General features: G+C 41.6%; 1 pseudogene; it reads left to right on the forward strand.

The window, feature by feature from the left end:
* The first annotated feature begins 501 nt into the window (after positions 1 to 501).
* Positions 502 to 24,949, forward strand: part of LOC126051813 (protein ELYS-like) — a 45,106-nt pseudogene continuing 20,658 nt past the window's right edge.

Genomic DNA, 24,949 nt, shown 5'->3' on the forward strand with positions numbered 1-24,949 from the left:
CTTAGTATTCCTTAAAGTTCAAAATAAACACACAAGAAGTGAACAAGACACAAATGATGCCTGAAATCTACTAGAAGACAATTGGCAATAAATAATGAAGTACAAAATCAAGAGCAAGGACAAATGGAAACTCATACCTCTTACTGCAGCGCTAATTGAAATACGCTTTTTCTCGGACCGCATCTTACTACAGACTTACATATCTGAGTAGACTTGAACTCGGTGTATTGGTTTTTTTCCTGTTATTGACCTTATCAATACCCCTGTGTCACTTTTTGTTGGTGATCTCATAGGCATTAGAAAAGTAAAAGCATTGTCCTTTTGCTCTGCTGTGAGATCAAAAACTGTCCTGAGTGCCATTTTTTGAAGGAAAAGAGCTACAGGAGCTGTATAGGGATTATTTGCGGCATACTGATGAAACTTCTGTCAATCTCAGAAAGCAAATCTCAGTTATGGCTGACATGAGTCTATTTTTGCATTTTTTTCTTTATTTACAGTGAAGAATGCAACACCTATCTGCTCAGGTAACGAGCAGTCTGCTGCAGTTTCCAGAGGTGACTACTCAGGCACTTGGGGAAGATGAGATAACCCTAGGTTCTGTGCTGCGCGGGAAGTTTTCTGGAGGTGAGCATTCTCCTTTAAATTTGGTCTCGGTCTGAAGTTCTTGTTGCCTGGAGGTTACCTGAAGCACAGGGTCACAGTATCGACTGTGTCAGGCTGGTGCTGTTAAGATGCATCAGGTTTCGAGAGAACAGCAAGGAAGGAAGTTTTAACTATTAAAAATGCTGATGTTAAAACTTTACAACTAGTAGAGTTAAACTTTGAAATTACAGCAACCTTCACCAGTCTTGTGCTACTCAAATAATTTACTTAAGCATGCTGAGTCAGCAGGCCTTCCTCAATGTCGTGGTCACTCAATTTTTAATTAAATAAAAGGCAGTTTTCAAAAAAGTAATAGTGTTGTTTTGGGCCCTATTTATTTGTACCAGCTCAAGCTCTATGACCATCGTAACACCACATGCTGAACTAGTTCTTCTACAACGTTACAGAGGCACCCCCCCGTTACAGAGGCACCCCCCCCGTTACAGAGGCTTTGTCTTTTCCTAGTGTGAATACAAACAGCAAAGGAAGAGGATAACACTGTTAAGCGCTGCAGCCATATTTCCAACGTATTTAACAGGGTGCAGATGAGTACCCAGGGAGAGCTGCTGAAAGTGGCTAAGCAGATTAGGTAGTTGACTTTCTAGGCGATCCACAAGTAGAGCTAGCTGGGTACCTGTCTGGTTGTCTAGGCTTCTGTTAGACCAGGTGGAATCCATCTACCTGACTGAAAGTGCAGTAATTGAGTTAATACTTCCTCCGAGTTTGTTCAGTGAAAGAAAATGTGTTAAATTCTTTCTGTCATCAGCCCATGTAAAAGATTAGATTTACTCATGCAGTGCCCATTTTACAATAATTTCTTGCTGCCATCCAAATCCCTGCCCCAAGCAGGCCTGTGTCAAGTAAAATTAATAAACTAGAAATGAATTGGTTTAGATTTGTTAACTTTGAAGTATGCTTTAAGACTCGTATTCCCGTATGTATTTAGACGATTTCTAGCCAAAACAAGCCGAATATGGGATGAAGACTCTAGATCAATATGTTGTCATCTTCATCCCAAACAGTCAAAATCCTTCAGTGCGGGAATGAAAAGTAGAAGTGCAAAATAATGAGGTTGTTAACATTAAGAGGTAGTGCTGGCGGATCTCCATGGGTGATTTTAAATAATTGACCACAACTAGGGAAGTCGGTCTTCCCTTTGGGGTACTTTAATTGAAGGAAAGGGGCAGTGGCTGCAATTTTTCCGTTGTTTGCAATCTTGTGTTGGAAATTTGCTTTAGTTAGCTTTCTTTTCTCTTACAGGGAGAAGTGGCTTGGCATGGTTGGCGTGTGGTCCTCAACTGGAGGTAGTGAACTATGTGACGGGAGAGCGGCGCTCTGCTTACCATTTCCGTGGAGTAAAGAAAAAGCCTCCCACCATTCGTGTGGTGAAGGATTTTTCCTGGCAGAAGAGAACGGGACTGCTGGTTGGGTTGGAAGAAGCAGAGGGAAGTGTTCTCTGTCTGTACGACCTTGGAATATCGAGAGTGGTTAAAGCAGTTGTTCTCCCAGGAAGGGTACGTACTCTTTAATCGGAGGAACGAAGCTTTTGCGTTGTCAGGTGCTGCGTAATCCTGTTTCAGGAGAAGCTTTGGAGCGTCTCTTTGCAGGCGGTATTTCTTCTATCTTGCATTAGTGCAGACTGTCACTTCAGAGTATCCAGTCGAGAGAGCCTTGGTGCGAACTCTTGGGCTTAATGGTACCATTATCTTTTGAGCTTACTGATGGTAAAACAAGTTTTCTGGGTTTATGGTAGAGCACATAGTTACCTAATTCTCCACTGCCACAAAAAGGCATTGAGAACTATCTTTTTTTGGCCAGAGTGAAAAAGAAAAAAACCAAAACCCCCTGTTCCCAGTGTTTGTAACATACATTTCCTAAATGCTTGATTTCTATATATGATAGAAATAGTGTCTTTAAAATATCTGAAACTTCCATAGTTGTGCTGTAAATGACTTAGACACATTCCCCAGAATCTCAGACTAGCAAGCAGGTGGCTTTAGAGCAGAACAGATTTTTATGTTGACTTAGGATAGGAAAGAAGAGCCGTTAGGGAGTTACTGATGGACTGTCGAAAGATTGACTTTCAGCTTGCCGTCCTTGAATCTCTGCTTATTGAATATTGTGTTTGTGTAGATGGGAGAGGCTGGTGGAATGTTACTCCTTTTTTTCTGTCTTCTATAACCCAGGAAGTCCAATGATGTAATGTCCCCTAGTCTCATTATCTGAATGTAAACAAGGATCAGTGCAAGTTAATAGAACATCAAGATTCACTATATTGTTTTTTTCTTGATATAACTGGAAACAATGCTTTGGTTTTAAGTCTTATGGTCCTCTGTAGTTACTTTCTTGTTTCTGATGTGCTAATTCTGGCTTCACTTTTGAATGATTTCTGTTTAGCTTGTCAAAGAGCTTAAATGCTAGCTTGCAGTTTTCCTGTAGGTAACTGCTATAGAACCCATAACTAATCACGGAGGACCCAGCGTGAGCACTCGGCACCTACATCAGAGTCTGCGATGGTTCTTTGGAGTGGCAGCAGTGGCTACAGATGTTGGTCATCTACTTCTGGTGGACCTTTGTTTGGATTTCTCTTGCAATCAGAATGAAACACAAGCCTCGGGTAAGCCTGCAGTTTTTAAACTTGAATTTGAGAGTGAGAAAACTTGTGTATAAACAATATGCATCCCACTTGGAAGACACTAGTGTGCAGGCATTTCTGACTGCTGATTACAGGTGGCGGTTTGACTTGGTGTAGTCCTGACCTGCTTAAAAACGGGAGTGACTTAATACTCCTTCTAATGTGATAAATGCCCCCCTGCCACCAAGATCCGTATGTCACTATGATGCTTGCCGGTGAGGTGTAGGAATTTTACCACGTTTTGTCAATGCAGCTGCCTGAGAGGAAGTGGTGTCAGAGGCGCCCTATTTCTTGGGAATGTTCTTCTGCTTCTGTGAATTGACTTGGGGCAAATTTTAGGCTTGCTTGTTAAAATGAATCCGACTTGTCAAAAATCGTGCCTTTGGATGACGGGATTCTCTAATTTGCATATTCGGATTGCATGCGCTGTTTTGGCTATTACAAGAGTGGCTTCAGGAGTTGGTGTCGCTTCAGACAGCTTCATCATGAGGCCCAAACGCGTGATTATTATAGAGTCCAGGAAGAATTTGTCTACGAAGGTTACGCTTTTACCTGGTTTTATAATACGATTGAGAATACCTGTCCGATCAGAGAGTTCCTCTGTTCTTTGGAAACATGCAAAAGAAAGCGTTGCATAAATGGGTATTTTGCCCGGGGCGGTAGAATTGGATGAGATGTGTTGTCACATCAGTGTTCAAAATGCAGCCTAAATGGCCTAACACATTAATTCATGGCGTGGTTTTGTGTGTGTAGGTCTAGAAGTTGCCACTAGAATTCCTGCTGAAGTTCCACAAAGAAGAGAAGCTGTGACCAGAGAAGGGAGACATCTCTGCTTTCAACTACAAAATCCTTCAGGAACAGCAATATCAACCCTGTACTACATAAGCAGAAGCAATCAGCTCGTTGTGGGTTTTTCAGATGGCTGCCTGTCACTGTGGAATATGAAAACTTTGAAGAGGGAGTAAGTAGGCCTTTACACCTGGCCATGCCTGGAGGTGCAGGGGTCTCAATTGTTTGCTTACGGAAGCATGTTCACGAAAGAGAACATTTTAGGGACTGAAATTTTGGGTATAATCTTGGAATGTTTAGAAATCCTCTTCTGAAATAACTATGAAAAGTCAAACATGGATTAAATGGACCGCCTTCTCCCCAGTGGACTAGGATTGTTTTCCTTCTTGTGCCTGTGGCTCGAGGGATTGTGGAAAGCATGCTTCTTTGGGTTACGTCAAGCAGTTTAGGATGCGGTAGAGCTCATTTTTCTAAGACGCTTTGTCCGATCAGTAGTGTTCAGGGAAGCCAGGAAATGTGTGTATTTTGATGAACCAGATTTTCGGAATGATTTTGCAGAACCAGTTACTGCAATTAGGGCATACATTGTGAAGCTTAAGTATGTTAATAATGTGGGTTTGGTGGTAATATTCTTTAAAGTGTCCAGGATGAAACTAGTGAGACACGAAATATCAATAGCTGATCTGTGCCTGACAAGATATTCTTTCCTACATGTCAGCCTTGTCCAAACTAGGAGGCAACGTTGTGTGTGAATGAAAATTTGCTTGGAACACTTGGAGATGAGGATAAGGGGCATGTAAATCTATAAGCAATAGAAAAATTAAGAGACGATTTTATATCTGCCAAAGAGCAATCGCACGTGAAATATGTGACCAAATTCAGATAGGGATTGGCTTAAGCAAACGTGCAGTGACTCACCAGAAACTGTTGGATGCATAAATAGACAGTGGAGGACTAATTGGGTGGCAAGAATAGATTGTGAAGATACACGTAAGGTTCAGAAGTCTGGAGGAAAAATGCTTTACGTAGCATCCGAGTGAAGAAATGAGAAAGTACTTGTGTTTGGCACTGTCCTAGATTTGTTCAGAAGATAGGCTGCATTTTAAGTTCAATATTGAAGTCGGCTGGAACAGGAGGAACAATCTTTTGCCTGGCAGCTGAAGTAATCATTTATGTTCTTCCTCCCTAGGCAGAGAAGGATATAAACCCAGGTTATTGCACTTGATGGACAGTAATTTCCTCAGCTCTTGACTGTTGCATAAAAAGCAGTCGCTTCCCTGACTCACCTGTCTTGAGATGGAAGTGTGACCTTCTGTACTTTGAGGATAAGCATGGAAGGATAAGCTCTTTTCTCAGAAGATGCTTCTACCCTTCCACAAACAGTTAGGGCCCATCGTAGGCTCACAGGGGTTTTATTTCCTACCTTTTCCCCTTTTCCTTTTTCTTTTTTTCATTTTTTTTCTTTCTTCTTCCCCCCCCCCCCGCCCCCCCCCCAAACACGTAGGCACCACTCTCAGCTTGAAGGAGGAAGGATTCCTGTCTATGCTGTTACTTTTCAGGAGCCTGAGAATGATCCTCGCCATTGTTGCTACTTGTGGGCTGTTCAGTCTACACAAGAAAGGTGAATAAAAAGTTACGATAAGCCACGGAATGCATTTAAATTTTTTTGTATCTTTGTTCACATACAGTTGATACATGTATATTTGTTTTGTTTATGTAGCTGTGCAGGAGATTCTCTCAGGTATGGAAGGTGTTAAGCTTACAATGCAATTTTTACAGGATTTAACAGATGTGAAGAGGGACCTACTAGTGCCTACCTTCTGAAAGAAGGCAGAGCAACAGTGGCTATATTTTTGTGCTTGCATTCTGAAACGATTTCCTTTGTTTCTTGAGGACTGCTTCACGATTTGTTTGGTACTCGCACCATGGGATTAAAATACCATTACAAGTAGTTGGGGCTGCAGATCCCGAGCGCTAAACGTGCCAATGTGACAGCCGGCTGCCCCTAAAGGAGGGAGGTGACAGTATTGCGGATTACCTTGTGCCAACTTGCGCGGTCTTTGGAGCCTTTGTGAGCCAGGTCAGCTCACCTGGCGGAGACCGATCACTGTTCAGCAGCAAAGTCAATGGTTTCCTGCTGGGCTAATGACCCAAATCCGTATGTGGAAGGGTGCAGTGTGTGTATGCAAGAGAGGGGCTGGAACTTTGGTGGGAAGGGAAGGGAAGGGGAGAAAGATCTCTCTCTTTCAGCATCAGCAAGCTATTTAATCAGCTCAGCTGTTCACAGAGTGGCAGTCTTCTTAAGTTTGACTTTAAAGCAGCAATTTGTAGTCCATACAACATATTAAAGCTTTCAGATTGTGTGGTTAGCATTTGCCCCTGAAGCTGTTAGTGTCCAAATGTCCTCCTTGGTGTTATAGCGGCTACACATGACCAGTTATCTGATGGTTTGGGAAGTGGTGTTTTTCTTTTCAGCAAGAAAACACCAGTCTAGATCTAATAAAATGATAACAAGGCCTCTGAAGCAGCTTTGTAATCAAATGTCATAATTTCTACCTTTTTCAGTGAAGGTGACGTTGTGAGTTTACGTCTGTTGCAGTTAGCATTTGGTGACAGAAAACGCTTGGCCCCAGGACAAGTCATGTATGAGGTAAGGCGTGCATGTATGTGAAAAGATGAAAATAGTGATTTTGTCTATGTGAGTATCAGTTAAGTTGTCAGGGGTGATTTTTACCATCAAAATTCAGCGGTGACTGAAAACCCAATCTTTTGCTGAGTCTTCTTGGGCATGTTTTATACTGCTGCATCTCTTGTAGTGCTCTAAGCACTTGGGCAGGTCGACTGGAGAAAGATGCTTTAATCGTTCTCCAGTTTCACTTTTGAACTTCTGCTTTGCTTTATCCTCTTGTAAAAGTTATTTGTAGCTACAGTCTTAGCAGTGGCAAAGACAATACCTTGTACTGTGTGCTGCTTTGGAAGAACACCCAGACGTCGATATCCATTCCTCACGTGGCTACTTTGTTCTGTCTCAAGGCTTTAATGTTAAAATGGGGGACCTTTTACTATTTGGCAATGCTTTGTCTCGGTCATCTTATTTTCCTGAATAAGGTGTGACGAGTGTCAGATTTCACCTCAGAGGGTTGAAATGTTTCAGCAGCTTTGAAAAATGGGTCTACTAAAAACTCCAGTTTTAAAAAAAGCACACAAAGTGATTAAATTATGTGGTTTGCGTTTGTGACCTGAGAAGGCTGTGGTGTCGTTAGTGTAAGACTTTTAACCCTCTACAGACGGTGCAACCAGTAATACATTCACAGGCTTCTAAGAGGTGTCAGGCACCAGTTTCTGGCTTTGAGATATTTTACTCCCCTGCTGTTCCTGCGTTCCTGTGATGAGCATTGTGCAAGGTTGAAACAGGAACCAATCTCACAAGGTAGTTGAAGAGAGAACTAAACAGCTGGACCTCTGGGGGGAAAAGTCAGGTTCTTCAGCTAGCTTCCAGATGAGCCACTTAACACATGTAGCTTCATACCAAGTCTTGCTAACACCTACTGCCAAACCCCGCCCCAAACAACTCCCCCCCCCCCGCCCCCCCCGGAAAAAAAAACATAAAAGAAGCATTAGTACAGGATCTGTGTTCTACAGAGGACACTTGGAGTGTCGGAATACTTCCCTGTAGTCACAGATTGGTCAGTACTACGTGACTGTCTGCCTGCGTGACTGGCTGAGTCAAGTTTCTTGTCCGTCTTCCGTGGCAGAAAATTTCAGAGTTGTTCCCAGTTGCCAGGCCAAATTTGAGTAAAGGAGGAGGAATCTCCTGTTGACCCTTGTTCGTTGAAGAGGGTGCACAGAAGCTTGAAAGAAAGCTTGAAATCTAGTGCATCCAGGCACGGTCGTGGAGCGCACCTTTACGTTTGTCCTACGTGATGCTTGCAGGTGGATAGAGTATACAGCCTCCACTTCCACATCAGAGTCTGACGAGTGCATCTCATTTGAAAACTGTCTTCAGATTTTACGGGTCAATGAAGTCATTATTTAACATCTTCCATGCAGTGGAGTTCCTTAACTTAGATTTGCTTGCCCCAGTGGAGAGCTTAAAATACACTGTTTTGCTTCAGAAGTTGTCTTAGGCAGGAATGGTTTGATATCTTTTTTCCCTTCCCCTCAGCCCTAACTTTGGGAGGGACTGGCTCTTCCTAGATGAATAAAAGTTGAAATTTCTAGCGGTTAAAATTCATCTCTAAGAGGTTGATGGAGTTGTAGTACTTTATCCGACGAAAGGGTCTTTTGGCATGGTGGACCTGTTCAGGACATCTTTTATGATAAACTGTGTTTGGTGATTATTCCTTCTGCAATAAAAATGGGATTCTTTGCTTAGGCTTCATGCTAGTTTTTCGAAGAGATGGTTTAGATTTTTCCTATCTACTCTGCACATGTCTGTTATTTCCAAAGTTACTTGATAAAGTAGAATGAACTGTGCATACTTCAGAGCAAATTTTAGCTAGGGAAATGCTAAATTTTGAAAATGTGCAAAGCCCGTTACTATTTGACGCTTCATTCTCTTGCATGCCAGGTATAGTTTCTATTTGCCGTCAGAAATAAGCTCGTGGGAAATATACAGTACAATAGGCATATTATATTATACATATCCACATTCTTTCGTATTTAGCTGTAATGTATGTTTTTATCTCAAAATGACCTTTTCTCTCTCCTTTTATTTTTTCCCCAGGGTCTGGAATACTGTGTCGAAAGATACAGTTTAGGTCTCACAGGTGGAGTCTTTCCCTTGAGCGGGCGGGCCAGCGATATTAAATTACTTAGCTGTCAGACTGTAGAAAAACTTCCCAAACGTGTCGACGGAGAGGATAGTGTTAATGCAGGTTTGTTCTAATGTCCCTGTTTGGTTATTCTAAAATAAGTAGTTTTGGAATCTAAGCAATGAATGCTGTTCTGTACCCCAGTCTGTGAGTCTTGAATACCTTTACAGACTAGCTTGTTGGGCTTATTTAAAATGGGTGCTTAAGTTATATGGGACTTCTTCAAAGGAAAAAATAAGTTGTATTTTATGCTTGCTGACATGCTATAGCAATGTATGGTGGAGTCACCTGCATGATGCTTGCCAGTCGTTTTATTCCTCCAGCTGTCATCTTTGAACAATAAGATGATGCTCCCCATTGCTTAGGAGTGTTACCTGAATTTTTCTTTCCCTGTTCCAACCTATGTCTGCATCTGCATCCAGCTGGTGGCCGGTCACAAGTGGTGTTCCCCAGGGCTGGGTATTGGGGCCAGTTCTGTTTAATATCTCTGTCAATGATCTGGACGAGGGGATTGAGTGCACCCTCAGTAAGTTTGCAGATGACACCAAGTTGGGTGGGAGTGTTGATCTGCTTGAGGGTCTACAGAGGCTCTGTGGAGGGATCTGGACAGGCTGGCTCAATGGGCCAAGGCCAACTGTATGAGGTTCATCAAGGCTAAGTGCCAGGTCCTGCTCTTGGGTCACAAGAACCCCATGCAACACTACAGGCTTGGGAAGGAGTGGCTGGAAAGCTGCCTGGCTTTGGGCCCCTCGCTACAAGAAAGACATTGAGGTGCTGGAGTGCATCCAAAGAAGGGCAACAGAGCTGGTGAAGGGTCTGGAGAACAAGTCTTACGGGGGGCAGCTGAGGGAACTGGGGTTGTTTAGCCTGGAGAAGAGGAGGCTGAGGGGAGACCTTACCGCTCCCTACGAGTACCTGAAAGGAGGTTGTAGCGAGGTGTAGTGTTGGTCTCTTCTCCCAGGTAGCAAGTGATAGGACGAGAGGAAATGGCCTCAAGTTGCGCCTGGGGAGGTTCAGGTTGGATATTAGGAAAAATTTCTTCACTGACTGGGTTACGAAGCATTGGAACAGGCTGCCCGGGGGTGAGTCGCCATCCCTGGAGGTATGTAAAAGACAGGGAGACGTGGCGCTTAGGGACGTGGTTTGGTGGCGGACTTGGCAGTTGGGTTTAGGGTTGGGCTCAATGAGCATAAAGGTCTTTTCCAACCTAAGCAACTCTATGATTCTATGATCTGCCTGTCCATTTCTTCCTCTCTAAATCTAATAGGTTCCTACACCTGCAAGTTCTTAAAGCAATAGCTTTCCTTGTCCATATGCACAGTTAAAACTCCTACGACGTCTTTCATTATCTTGCAATAATTAAATGTCCATCTCTGGGTTTACAACTTCTCTTATGCTCTGACCATATTTTTGAGCCCGCTGCAGTGATAACTTTCATGGCCCTTTGTTTTGACTGCATTATTCACCTTCCCTCTCTTCTTACTGGCCTTTACTGATGTATGATGTTTACAAAGAAGACACTTGCATGATCTTTCTAGGCTACTTCTGTTTATCATCTTTGACTTAGTCCTGAAGCGGCAACTTGCATCTCTTTTGTGATGCCACCCTCTGTCAACAGTGTGTCCAAATCTAACAAAAACCCCTTTGGATTTTCTCCACTCGTGTCACGTTTCTGAGGAGAGTGCCTCCTAAAAGCTTGTTAAAAACAAACACACACCACCACTCCACCACACCCGACAAAAAAAAACCCAAACCAAAATAAGAACAACAAAGCCCCTTTCTGTCTCCTTTTTATGAAGCATGAGGCATGGAGAAATACCTGTAATTTCTCTGATGGTTTCTAATTAGCTCTTATTCAGAATCTGTTCAAGTGAAGTTCTAGGCACACAGGAGCTGCTGTTGGATGTGGGTTGAGTCTAGCAACGAAGCTGTCTTCTGAATTATGAAATTAATTGGTATCTTCAAAGGCACTTGCAGCAGCTACAAAACGGAAGCGGCACAGGTGTTCACAATGAAACGTAGTAAAGTGTGTGAGGATCCCTAAACGTAATGATGAATTCAGCAGAGAACAGAGAAACATTTTGCCAAACAAACTGTCGCCCCCTTCCTTACTCTACTAGGGTAAATGATATACCACATCCTTTGCTTCCATCTGGAGAATGCGTTCTCCCCAGAGAAGACAAACCATTCCACTTATTGAGAGAAGTGGAGTATAACATTGTGAATGTTTTATGTTAAAATCTTTATTCCAATTTCCCATTTGTTGGGTTTGGGGTTTTTGTATTTGTTTTGTGTGATAATTGTGTTCGTTCATTCTGAATGTGCTGGAAAGGAGCTATTCTTAAAACCTGTAATTGAGTCCAATCTGGAAATTAGTAGTGCCTGCTGAGTGATACAAGAAGAGGGGGCAGTATGACTGAAACCTGTCACAGAGATGTTTGCTATTCCGTACATTTTTTTGTTATTCTCAGTGAGTGTTGTGCTTCGTGAGTGATATAACAGAATTAAGCCAAAATAGGAAGTGGTGTTTTAAACATATCAGCTATAGCGTTATTTTCTACAAACAAGAAACAATGTCTTGTCTTTTACAGTAGTATCGCCTGACACCAGTGTATCAATCTTCAGCTGGCAAGTGAATACATGTGGTCAGGGAAAACCATCTGCTTACTTGGGTGTATTTGACATTAATTGCTGGTATCATGCTCACATGCCAGATTCACTAAGGTATATTTTTATTAAGTTGTTTTCAATATCCCTACAAATCAATCATTTGAAAGTCGGTGTTTAGCTCATGCACTTGCTTGCTTTCAGGCCAGAAGAACTCCTTCATCATTGCCCCTATTTTGCGTTGTGGTCACTGGATACTGTAATAAGCATGACTTCTCCAAACCCCCTTTTGGATATTCTGGTACACGAGCGGAGTCTAAGTCGGGGAGTTCCTCTTTCTCATCCACTACCTGAGCAGTTTTTTCATCCAAGCTCCTACAATTTTGGTAGGTATTTCACTGCTTTTGATAGTGATAAGCTTAAAGTGAGGTCAAATGCCATTTATTGGTTCTCCTGTTCATTGTTTGTCACTCAAAACCCATCCGAAACCAAAAAGCCCCAAACCCTCACAAGCTCAACCCTTGATTACGTTGTACTAACAAGGTGTTTAATGCTGTGACACATACCTGACAGTCTGCTGAGGTTTGGGTTTTGGTGCTTTTGTAATGTAGCCTGTGAAGTGGTGATGGTCATCAAATGAAATGAGGTTGAACTGAAGCTCAGAGCAGAGCACCTCGCTAGCACTAGAGATAAAATTTCTACACGCAGTAATTATTTTCAAAAAAATAAGTTTGGAAGTGATCTGACGAAGAAAATGGGTACTCAGTTACAGCTTTCCAGATACTGCTATTTACAAAACGTAAACTGGTCATAAGCTAAGTGCGAGAGTATGGAAGGCTGTCAAACGTTCATTGTCTCTGCAGGTGGTACGTGCTTGCTGAACTCCGGAGTTGTTCATATGACTTGCATCGGCTTCCAGAAGGAGGTGATCTTTTACTGTATCTCTATTGAGAATGGCAAGAGATGAACCTTTCCTCTGTTTTCTATTGCACTGCTTTCAGTGTCGGAGATCATTTTATGCCCATCCTGCCCATCCACACGCATGACGGCAATTGTGTCCTGCCAGTTTTATGCAAATGGTAACATTTTAGGTGCACTCTTGGGACTGTAAAACTACCACTGTCTCCTGTTGAAGCACGCTGAGGGATTGAATGTCTAGAGCGGAATACAACGTTGCTGTTGTAGGAGCAAGAACAAAAATGTTGTGGAAGTTGGGGAAAGCTGTTACTTCTGCATTACCCATCAGTGGAACTGCATCCATAGTCTTGAGTTAGGGTTTTGATGCCTGATTAACTTGAAAAAGGAGGGCAGAATGGAGAAAATGAAATATTACTTAACTGTTTGAGAAAAATGATTTTTTTTTCTCCCGCACTTGGCCAAACTGAAACTTCCAAGCCACTGCACAGCTTGTGACAAATAATTTTGAATTAAATTTCAGCTCACTAAGTGTTTCCAACATAAATCGACTTGTGCACAAACAAGCACAGAAAGGGTCCTCCAAAGCGTGATTTGGAGTTGTGTGCTAGCTTTAGCTTATACAGAATATATTTTGTGTCAGTGTTCAGGGTCAAAAAAGGTCTGTGTATTGACAGAGAAGCTAGAGAATACTTAATTAAGCATTGCAAGGGCTGACCTTTTGTTTTACAGGATATTTTTTATAAACCGTAGCGGTTAGTTTGGCTGCCGTCTTTAAGACTCTACCTAGTAGTGCTTACCGATGCAAGCTTTCTAACAATTTAAGCGAACATTTGTATTATTTCTCTTAGCGATTATTCAGAACCTTAGTGACTGGATAACACTGCTGTCTTAATCCGTAGTTTTTGATTAATGTTTCAGGCCTTGAATTTTTTAAAGAAATGTGGTCCTTTAAGAAGTGAAGCCATTCATGATAGCTACAAGAGGTGTCTTGTAGCTGGCTTGCTGCCTCCAAGACGCGTTGATGTCCAGCCATCCAGTTTGAGTCAGGTGAGTGCGTATCAGGGAATCAAGGGGGAAATACATCCATCTTGTCTGACAGGGCTGTAGAGGCTACAAGACATGATAATCTGATTTTCCTATTATTCGCAAGTTGCATTGAAATGCAGGTGTTGACTTGAGTTAGCAGAAGTTACAGTATTCTTCAATCCAAACTACCGAGTTTGAGTGGGGGCAGCCCTAAGAGATCTGCGTTGAGAGACCCATCTCTTAATTCCGTGCCACAGATGGGCACAAGGAAGCGTGCAGGCAGTGCTGGTCATGCGCAACATAAAGCATCTTTCCCTCACAACAACCTTCACCCCATCGGTTTCTCAAAGCATTATGTTCATGCAGTAGCTGACTATGGGGGTGTCTCACTCGGATGCGAGCTGTTGCAAACATCAGCTTGCTGCACTAGACGTGATCACTTGCTTCCAAGGAATTGGGCTGTGGTAAACAATTACTCTTGTCAGCTCTGCCCGACAACTTCATCACCGCTCCCCCTCATCTTCCCTTCATCAGTAGGCTTTCCTGCAGCCTCTCAAAGCAGATCTTCACCTCTGTAGCCTCGTAGCCCAATTTACTCTGCTTAGAGTGCCCCCTTGTTGCTGCAACACCTGCATCGCCTTTATCTCATGACACCCACTATCTTCTCTCTGCTTTGTCCCCCCATAGGGACTCCACCCCCCTCGTCACAGGTTTTCCATTTGCAGTGCACCAACCTTTCTCTCTCATCTGAAGAGTTTCATGAGAGACGGAGCCTTTGTGATGAACAGCCCCTCTTCACCCAGGCAGGATCCAAGCTAAACGATTAGCTAGCTGGTCGTCACACAGTGGAGCCATTAGTAGGAAGGGGAGAGCGGTCTTCTCACTGCCCTCATCTTCCTGTCTACTGGATTGTTCACCAGATTTGTGGAAATGCGTTAAGGCAAATAACACTTCTGCACAGTGTGGTAGCTAAAATAAGTTTCTTGGCAAGCTGCCCTAGCCCACAGACTGCTTATTTTGCAAGCCTGACGTAGACTCTTGCATTCAAATGGGATGTTCTGATGTCAGCTCCGATTTGGAAATAGCTTGGGAAATCAAGACGCGTTTTAAGAACCTTTGCTGAATTGTGGCCATATCATTCAGAGACTTGTTATGCATTTGAGCAGGGATTTCTTTTGAAAGTTAGTAAGACAAATTTCAGAGTTAGGGTCAAGAAGCTGGGTTTGGAGTTTTGTTTGCCACCATAAGTAGTATCTGGTGTGTTTCCTCGTCTGAAACCCATTTTCAGAAAAAGATGGACATATCATATGTGTATTCTAATGGGTAGAAATTGCTTTGAATGTAATGATTTTGCCTAGAAGGGAAAGCTACTTTTGAATGTCTTTAAAAAAAACACATTAAAAAAAAAACAAACAAAGAAAAAAACAAAAAGAAAAAAGTAAAATTTTATGAAGGCTCATTTCACCTGAAAGAAGTATCACAACACCAGATGAAATTAGCTGCTACTTAATAATCGCACGTCTGTGCATAGCTGTGCATTATCCTGCTCAAGGATTACCACTGCATTATAATACAGTATTTGAGCAGCCTAAAATTTAAACCTATTAGAATTTAAATGTTTCACGTCTTTTTCTGTCATTTTAGAAAATGATAAAGTTTTGGGTGTCTGAACTGCTTCATGTCTTCAGAGTCTAGGAAGCTGCTTGACCTTAGCTTCACTGTTTCCGTGCAAGCGTTGCACCGTTGTCTTTGCTCTGTCCCCTTCACGCATTCCTGATGGCAAACTTCTACGTGCAAAATGCGTGACGGGTATTAGCAGAGGATGTTACCGGAAACAGTTAATTGGAACTCGGTAAACTGAGACTATGCTGCAGAGGCATGCAAATAAAGGTTAGAATCAGCCTTCAGTAAGTTGCAATGTTAGAGGAAGAGTTTAACGTGTTTCTCAGACCAACAAGCAGTGCAGCCTGTGGCTAGAGTCAAGAAAAGGAACGTGGAATTAGCTGCGTGTGTACTAGCGGACTGTGTGATGCCTGAATGAGTGTACAGTTAGAAACAAACGCTTGCTGTTGCTGGTTCAGATATTGAAAACATGTAAGATTCTCAGTTTATTTTGTCGGTTACGTTTAGGAGGAGCAGTTAGAAGCGGTATTGTCAGCTGCTGTCCAGACAGGTTCTTTAGAACTTCTGACTGGATGCATTAAACATTGGGCATCTGAAGGTAATATTTCTTACGTTGTTCTTATGTTATCTATTTTTCTAGTTTGCAATTGTCGATTCATTTCTTTTTTGTTTTCTTTTTTTAAAGCGCAGCCAAGTTCTGCTGCTAATTTACGGTTTGTTCTTGAGTGGACATGGAACAAAGTGATCTATGCAAAAGATGAGTTTGACCAAATATGTGAGTACTAGTGTAGTCATTCTGCAAACATAAAATGGTTCTTTCTAGTTGAGCGTATTCAGGAATGTGGCGGTATATGGTACCGCACGGGGTTCTTTAAGCGTACTTTGAAACTCTGAAATTGCTCTGCAGGCTAATGATGTAATATTTATTCTTGAAAAGGTGTTCCGCTGTTTGATGGCTCTCGCAACTTTGTTGACCCGCAGACGTTACAGTCTCTTCAGCACTGCCAGTTGCTTTTGAGCAACCTTAGCGTGGTCTTAACCCGTTTTCTAACAGAAGCACAAGAGCTTACTGGAAAAGGTTTGTAATCGTATCTATGAAATCTTTGGTACCTTTTACTAAGATTTGGAATTATGCTTGAGTTGTAAGTGTGGAAAGATGAGCTTCTGTTGGTTTTGATGATTGGAAGACAGCCAAATTTAGCTGGGAGAAGGGGCTTAAATCTGAGAAGTTGGGACTACCACTTAATATGCGTTGATTTCAGGGAAATAGTTGGTTGTGGAGTTCATGCAAGTGGGTAGGGGAGGCTACATTCAGCAAGAAGCTGTGTAAGCAGCTGGGTGGAGATTCCAGCAACCGGATGTGGTAGCGCTGCAAATGATTCCTTTTAATTCTTAGCTAGCAATTTATAATTGCATGCGAATATTGTACTGCAAATTGCTAGAAAATACAAAGGAAGCACAAATGAGTAACTTGTGAAATAAGTTACTTGAGTTTCTGTAGCTTTTTATGTTACCACTTGTCCTTGGCATATTGAGGGGAAAAGAAGACTATCCCTTTGCTACGGTAAAAATCCCCACTACGTGAAGAACAAGTGTCTTATTTGTGAGTGTATTTAATAGTTCTGGCTTGAGGGTTTTTTTCTTTTAACCTTTAGTGGATCTGGTTCTTTGTAGGGGTTGCTTTTTTGTTTTGGTGGTGAATGTGGTTTTTTTTCTTCAAATAAGAAGGTGCTACAGAGCGCGAAATGCAAAGACCACGATTTCTACCGCGTTGCTTTGATTCTTTCTATTTGGGATGATGAAGGGGGTTTTGTAAAAATGAAAGGAATTGGATAACAAAAATCATCTTACGCCTTTTTTTCAGGTTTTACTGACTTGACAAACAAGCAGGTGGTAACTGGCCTCCTTTCTTTGTATGCACGAGTGGTCATCTGGTTCTGTCGATCCAGTCTCCTTCCAGAGGGTTTAGGTAAGCATAAACTGTAATACATTTGTAACCGGGAGACTATCCAGTAAGTGATTCCGATGAACACATGCTTAGCCGTGTTTTTGTAAATGTTTTGTCAGTGCTGAAGTTCTGTTGGTGAAACGGAGATTCTCCTGTTTTTTTCAAATGCATAGTGTAGAATAATGCAAGCAGTTTCTTTCCTGGATGTTCCTTAGAAAGAGCAATAAGCCTCTGACTTGAAGGAGTTGCTTGTGTCCACAGCTTGAAAGACTTGGGATTTTAAACAAATTACTGTTACACAACAAATACGGGAATGCTTGTTTTTACAGCAAAGGCATTACTTGCGTGTTTGGAACTTTTTATTCATTGCTTGAGGAAAAAATACACCTCAGCAAGACTTCTTTATTTGGGTGGATTATAAAGTCTATTGTCAGCCTTCATTGTCTCACAAATGCTCACAGGACATGTTTAAGAAACCATTCCCTTTGAGAATTGTCCTTTCTGTAGTGAGCTTCCGCTTACAGTACGTGTTCTAAATGCTACCTCAATTGTAAACTTGAAATGGCACTTGAGAGAAGAAGGAGTTGAGTCTTGTGTCTTACCACTCCTTTAGCAAAGGCAGAAAGAGGATCGGCTTCTTTCAAAGTTGGAGGCTTGCCTGTGTGCTTCTTGATGCTTAGCTCATATGATCGTCTGTCTTTTAGTCAAACGTTTTAGTTTCAAAATGTGATATTGCTTCTTTAACTTGCTTTTACTTTATTGCCTGTAGATGATGATGCGCGTTTGGGTAGACCTTTCTACAATTACCCTCTGATTCAGAGCTACTACACTGGTCATCGACAGAAACTTGAGCGTTTATCAAGGTAAGCCTTACAGGAGAACTTGAGAACACTTCCACTGTGAAATGAGAAGTGGCAGTGAGTGGCTTTGCTATCAACAGTTGGTATTTGCTCTGCTTAATGCAGTTGCCAGCAATCCTCTTCACTTCAGTGATGCATGCGTTCTCTTGAACACGGAGGTTACTTTCCTGTGTTACAATATTTGTATATACCTCTGCTTAGTACCACTTGTTGGCATCGTCGTTTCTTGGTAGCGTGCTTAATCCGGCAGCCAATCTGTATCATTTGGTACTACTGAAAAAGGTCATGTGTTCAGGAGAGGGTCAGCGATCTCCCGTTCAGCAAAGCACGGCGTTCACAGAACAGGTGCTTTGGACAGAGAAGAAAGCAAGTTTTAAAAACAAAACAAACCTCATCTCGTTTATTGACTAGCGAGCGATGGTAATAACTGTATTGGCCTAAATCACAAGTACATTTGTGTGATTTAATGAGATAGTCAGAGTTTGATGTAGTTGGCACACCTAGCACTCTACTGGCTGTTGGATAAAAGTCACTTGCCGAACGTGAACTCTCTTTGCTGCGCTAGCTCACTAGCATATAGGTGATACGCCTTGGATTGGACGATAATAGATTTTTCTTTGGAAATTGTGCTGAAAACTAAATAAAGAGCTCAAAGAAGCTTAGGCTATGGCACCGCGAACAAGAAGAGGATGCTGCAAGATGAGTTAAGGTGCAAGCTGCGGCGTAGTAGCTATTGACTTTAAAGTTCATCTTACTTAGCTTACTTCTCAAGTAACTTACATACCGGCTCAGGTGTTCCTTAGAAGCATACAACCTCCAGTGTGCTCTTTCTGCTTCTTATGATGGGGAAATGAAAGGGTAGTGTCCCAGTCAGCCAAAGATTGCGATGGACTTGTGAAGAAAGCAATTTTTAAAGGTTCACCCATCCGTGGTTGTAATGGTCTGTGCATAGAAACATAATGGGGATGTGCATAGAAACATAAATGCTGCTTAAGATGACACTAAACTTCACCTGTATGCTCAGCTTTCTGAAAACAACTTTTTTCAGTAACAAAAGTGAGATGCTGAGAACAAAATCTGAACTTTCCGTGGTGTTGTCTTCTTCTCACAGCTGTGTATTGGAACACTCCAACGGGAGGCATTAGACTTGCGTTAAAGAATAGTCCTGGTATTTTGACACTGTTGCGTTTCCTCTGTTAGACAGTAGGAGAGTGGTTATTTCTGGCACATAAAAAACTTAGTTCACACTTCCTTTGTACTACAAGACAACAAAAGAGAAAACCTGAAAACGAAAAGGTCCCTTAGTAGGGGAGCTTTCCAGGATGTCTGTTTGGAAGTCCTCTAATAATTCAGTATGATCTAACAAAGATCTTTCATCTGACTCAGACATTCCTTTCATGTGCCGTTTCAAGTCATAATCATGCCTTTGTGTGTTTGTCACTTTCTTTGCCTCGTGGGAGCTTTTTTTTGTTTGGTTTGACTGGAGGAGATCTGTTACACTGAGAGGCTGGAATTAGTGTTTGACTCTCCAAATCCTTGCTACCTTTTGTTCCAGAGGAAAATGGGATTCTGACTGCTTGATGATTGATGGAATGGTTTCCCAGTTAGGAGACCAAGTTGAGAAGTTGTGGCGGAGAGATGAAGGAGGAACTGGGAAATACCCACCTGCTAGTTTACACGTGAGTGTTATGTTCACTGAAAACAGCAACGAACCCCCCAAAGCCCCACCCAAAAGCCAATGATTGATGAAAGACAGGAGTTTTTAAAAAACTTTTGATTTTTCATTTTCAGGCACTGCTGGATCTCTATTTGCTAGAAGGCATTGAAGAAAGCTACAAACATGCAATTGTATCCTTTCTCGTTATTTTTACTACACCTTCAGTATACGCACATAAATGTTCTTAAATGTTTGTCACCTGCGCGTTTAATAACGTTTTTGAATTTATGCTTCCAACACAGTGCAAGTGAACACGTTTAGTTTAGAATGGAGATGTGGACAGGAGTGTTGTTTTATTTCTTTGTACTGTGGATTCTTTATGATTTATTTTGTTTTAATGTTTTGTTGCAAAGTCTTTTCTGACATGCGAAAACAGGTTTACTAAGAAATGTTAAAGCTAAAAATCTCCCTTGGTTTTTCTCAAAACTTAGCACAGTTTTTAATTTTTTAAAGCACCCGTGTCTGTAGCAAATGACTGCTTACTAGGATGATGCAGTAATACGTGCTGCTTGAGAGCAGAAGGATTTCTAACCGGTACCTGATTTTTGCCCAAGTCTTCTGTCTTCCTGCCCAGATAGCAGTGCTTGCTTTTGTTCTGTTAGAAGTGCAGGCACACGGAATAAGAAAGAGAGAGAAGAGAAAAGTCATTGGGCAGAAACTTAATTTTTAAGCTGCTGAAATCTACAGAATTACTTTTTGTTGTTTGCTGCCTAACCTGAGAGGGGAGCCTAGAGAGCAAGGGGTTTAAAAAGGGTTGTACCCCAGAGCTGTCTTGTTAGAATATGTCCCTAAAAACGGATGTCAGAAAGAGAAAATGACACTACTGATGAGTGATCCGCATACTGTTTTAAATCCAGTGTCAATCATTCAGTGCTAGGTTCTCTTGTAAGGACACCTTAATTTCCATTGTCCTATATACTCTGGAAATGAGGGAAAAAACCAACGGTAGAAATTGTTTGCTTTAATAATTAAGCATTGGATGTTCAGGTGTTTTGAATGTCCAGCTGGTAGCTCCAGTGACTAAAGAGGGAGCCTGAGTTTGTAACAACGGAAGTATTTAAGTATCTAAAGTTAACCTTTCTGAATGCCTTACAGAAATCAAAGAGTATTTCTTTCTGGCTATTTATTCAGAATGCAGTTTTGTGGTTAGGACCTGACCGTCCTCAGGTTATAATAGCTCAAAATGGCCAGACTAATACGGCAGTATTTTCTGCTTCCTACCACTTGTATATTCTGATTTCACTGTGTTTTTCAAAATGTGATGTGATAAATGTTTGGTCTTCCAAATTTATTAGCCTTAACTAGATACTTGATGTCAGACAATTTACTTGCTGCTAGATATCATGCATTCCTTTCCGAATAAAACAGAGACTTCAATCGACTCCTTCCCAACTGCCTTTGCTATCCCCTGGGGACTTGTTAAGCTTGTTGAAGGCTTTTGGCTTCTAGATCACAATGATTACGAAGTAAGTACGTTACAGTTCAGTTAGACATCCCCTACAGTCCAAAGCTGTAATCTGTAAAATGATTTTAAAAAAATCGGTGCTTAGCTAATAACAGGTGCTACAACATTAGAAGCCCTTTTGTCATACTGCTACGACATGTTCAGCAATAAGTTATAATCTGAAATTTTCTTTTAGCCACTTTGACAGGAAATTGATTAAAACAAAGAAGAAATCAACTTTAATAATGCTTGATACTTGAATTTTCAAAGCCATCCATTTAGGTTGTTTTCAGCAGACCGATGGAGCGCTTTCTCAAAGACAGTGTTTTAGGTACTTTAAATACTAAAACGACGATCATAGCAGCAAGGTTTGAGGCAGAAGACTGCAGAAGTGACTGTTCAACCTAATTCATGTTCTTTCTGATGCTGAAGGTTGTTCTTTGCCTGTCACGAAGTTAATATATCTGTTTGTCTGGGAGAACAGCTTATTATTTGGTAATGTATTTATAAAAAGTGGTGTTTGTACACAGAGATTTGGTTACTCTGGAAAAGTGTGAACTACTCCTTTTAAAACACTCGCTTTGTTCTGTACGGCTAACTGGATTTCTTTTTTGCAAATACTTGAGAATTTTTATTTACAGTAGTTAGTCATCTCAGTTTATTTAAGACACGTCCACCCTTACTTAAGGTACTTTTGAATGTTCTTGTGGTGTGCGTGCATGTGCATATCGTAATACACCTGACCTCTAACCTCTACAGAATTCACTGGCCCTGCTCTTTCATCCAGCTACAATCAAAACTGTGTCATGGCAGCACAGGAGAATTATTCAATCCCTGATGTGCCAAGGAGAGCATAGGCGAGCCCTCAGATACCTACAGATGATGAAGCCAGCAATGCCAAGCAGCAGTGAAGTGCGGCTTTTCCTCGCTGTGTTGTTGTCCAATAGGTAAAGAAACCTGTCCCACCGTTTTGGCATTCAAATATTGTGAAAGGTGGAGAACAAATAATACGAATCACCATCCCCTAAATTCCCTTTAAACTCTGAAGACAGTAGTTTGGGGGCATCTTTTTGGTTATACTAGTAATAAGCCTTTACGTCTCAAAAAATTTAATTACAGGTGTGTGGTGGAGGCCTGGGGTCTGTTGCAGCAACATGCCACCAGGTTAAACATCGAAGAGCTGTTAAAACACGTGTATGAAATCTGTCAGGAGATGGGACTAATGGAAGACTTACTGAAGCTACCTTTCACAGGCACTGAACAAGTAAGTGTGGACACGACAAAAATCTTAATGGTCTCTTTGAAAAGAGAAGAGGCAGAATCATAACAGTTTTTTGAAATGTGTTATTTCGCATAGGAGTGTTTGGAGAAGATTTTACAGAGCGACGCTGCTGTTCGGAATCCTAGATTTCCTTTAGACCACCATGTGCAGCGTGCCAACTATATCCCAGCGCTGCAGTCGAATCGTTCAATGAACGTTAATCTTACGGTAAGCATGAAAGTTCTGTCAAGTGTGCAGGTTTCTGTTGGGTGTTACTAACCATTTTTGGTAGTAAATAAAATAAAAATCAATGCTTTGTTTTCTATACCATTCTTTGAAATACTAGGAATAAGTTTCTACACTTTCCGTTACAGCTGAACCTAAAAGTTGAACAAAATATTTCACTACTCCAAAGCTACTGCGTGAAGTTATAAATTAAGTGTTGCAGACCATTGTCAACTCCACTTAACATAGTTTGTTTGCATCTAAGGAATAATGGTTTAGAATGCTGAACGCTGTTTGTGTCACTCCTTTCTGTGGCCTGAAGAGTATGTTGTATGTCATCTCTTGAATCTTGCACACAACTTTATTTTTCTAGCTGAGAGCAGTCTGGATGCCAATCCACAGGTAAAATCTGTGTGCTGGTTTGGTTTTCTTTTTATTTCCTCCAGGTATAGCATGAGCTCTGCGAATCCGCAACTTCTGGTTTACCCCTTTGATGACAGAAATTCCTATCTAACTTCTATTTCTCAAAACAGCCAGAACAAATTTTGCGTTTGGCGAACTTCTGTTATGAATCTGTGATACATGTTCTGTTTTCCGGAACCATAGTTTTCCAGTGGATCGCACTTATAAAGTGGTCTTGGAAGGTTTAGGTCCTGCATTTGAAAACTTTACTTCAGGCAGAAGGTGTGTGTAGGTAGCCTTTTCTTACCTGTTTTAATATTCACATCATTGCGTCCACTGTAATTTGCAGTTGTCCTGAATATTCAGTCATCTCGGACATTGGTGTTACAGGAAAAACAAGAGAAAGCCTGCTATTTCATAAGGCATTTGAAAATTGCAGGTGAGAACAAGAGGATCGGAGTAAGGTTCTGCCGAGTGCCGGAATTGTTTCAACCAGAAGTTGTAGGTTCTGTTCTTATCCTAGTCTGCCTTGCCCTTTGCTGAAATTACCGGGTGGAATTGGTGTGTGCCGAGGAGTAGAACTTGCTGCTCCTCTGTGCAGTGGCGGTATTGTACAGTATCTGTGGAGGAAATGTATTCACTAATTAGAAATAGCAGAGATAGTTGTGTGCAATGAACTTCTTGTAATCAGTTGCCTTCTTGCTTTATGCTTTTTGTTCATCAGAATGATGGTGAGCCTCGCTTGAGAGAGAGAGCAGTTGCCAGAAGTTCTAGATTGGACCAGTGTGGCAAGATCCTTCCTAGAGTTCAAAGGAAGCTGGCCAGAGAGAGAGCCAAGCCTTACCACTTGCCTTCATCGGTCTCAAGAGAAGGTAATTTTTAGGGGAGGGAAATACAATGGACAACTGACCACGACTTTGATCACACAAGGCTGATATTTTTTCCCCTCTTGCTTTACAGTCGCAAGACCAAAGCCGTTATCAACAGTAACAAAACAAGCAAATGCAGGAAATGTGCGTACAAGAGCAACGTTCATCAGTAATATATTGTCCAAAAGTGGAGAAGTAGGGGTAGGAAATGAGCAGAAAACCAGTTGCTCACGCCGTGATAGGTAAGCAGCCTTTTAAGAAAGTTTAGTCTTGAGCTGCGTGTCTGGAGAGAGAGAGAGAGAGAGAGAGAGAAATCCACTTGAATTATGTTAGTGTTTTGGAGGGAAGGGGCACCTGAATAAAGCTTCCTTTGGCTTTTTTGCACCTACAAGATATAACATTTGAGAATCAATTCATCGTAAGTAATACTTGGAGCGAGAGTTCTTCTGCTATGATAATCTCATTTGTGCAAATACATCTATTTACATTACAGTAAATGTGTTTACAGAATTTAAGGTAGCTGAAACGAAAACCATGGTTGCCAACAAGCTGTTGGTGTACAGGTTTTGGTAGACTTGATTGTGTGATCAAATAGTAATCTTTTACCACTTTGGGCCCAGTTTCTGCTTCGTTTCTGCCTTTTGTTTTGTTTTTTTTTACTCAAAACCAGGCAGAATTATAAAGAGCAAAAAAGAAGCTAGCAGTTGTCAGATGATTTTCCTAGCGGTGGTATATTCAAGGTGAAACTTGAATTCTGGTACGTTTGGACTTGAGGGGAGTGAAAGTCAGTTACATTTTCCGTCTAATTCTAGGCCTAGAGCTACAGAACCACCAGTCATAGCACGTCCTCTCCCTGATGCGGAGCTGCCCGATGCATTTGTTGGGACACCCGTTAACAAAATTTAGCTTTGTACCTGTTAAAGAAAAGGTCAGCTTGGGGACACAACTAAAGTGGAGAATTTGAAGTGGCCCCAGCAGTGAAATGCAGAGGAATTTTCTTCTGACATGAGAATTACACATCACTTGTGCCACGTAAAATTGCATTACTCTTGCCTCAGATGGCAGGGATTTAGGAAATTCAGTGTGACATGTCACGAAATAATGAAAAAACAAGAGAAGGCCTGTAACTTGTTCATGGGCCTGATACATCAGCCCAGCAGTGAGGGTTC

The sequence above is a fragment of the Accipiter gentilis genome, chromosome 28, assembly GCF_929443795.1.
Source record: "Accipiter gentilis chromosome 28, bAccGen1.1, whole genome shotgun sequence".
Taxonomy (NCBI): domain Eukaryota; kingdom Metazoa; phylum Chordata; class Aves; order Accipitriformes; family Accipitridae; genus Astur; species Astur gentilis.